The sequence below is a fragment of the Penaeus monodon genome, chromosome 24 (assembly GCF_015228065.2).
Source record: "Penaeus monodon isolate SGIC_2016 chromosome 24, NSTDA_Pmon_1, whole genome shotgun sequence".
Classification (NCBI taxonomy): domain Eukaryota; kingdom Metazoa; phylum Arthropoda; class Malacostraca; order Decapoda; family Penaeidae; genus Penaeus; species Penaeus monodon.
In genome coordinates, this window is record NC_051409.1 from 5806103 (window position 1) to 5806395 (window position 293).

Below are 293 nucleotides of genomic sequence, written 5' to 3' on the forward strand. Positions count from 1 at the left end.
TTGTTAACATTATAGGAACCCAGGACCTCATTATGAAATTGAAATGCTTTCATCAATCTTTTTTTTATCAATCTTTTTCTTTGATTAATTTTTTTTCCTACTACCTGCATGATTGCTGAATCATCATACCATCAATAAACTTTACGAGCTTTCACTATGACGGAAAATGACGTTAGAAATGGGAAAGTGATTTAGGAGTCCGAAAAGAATGAAAATAATATCACTATATGTGTATAAATATGATAATACGTATGATATATATTATTGGGTATCTACTCTCGTGCTCCTGTCTC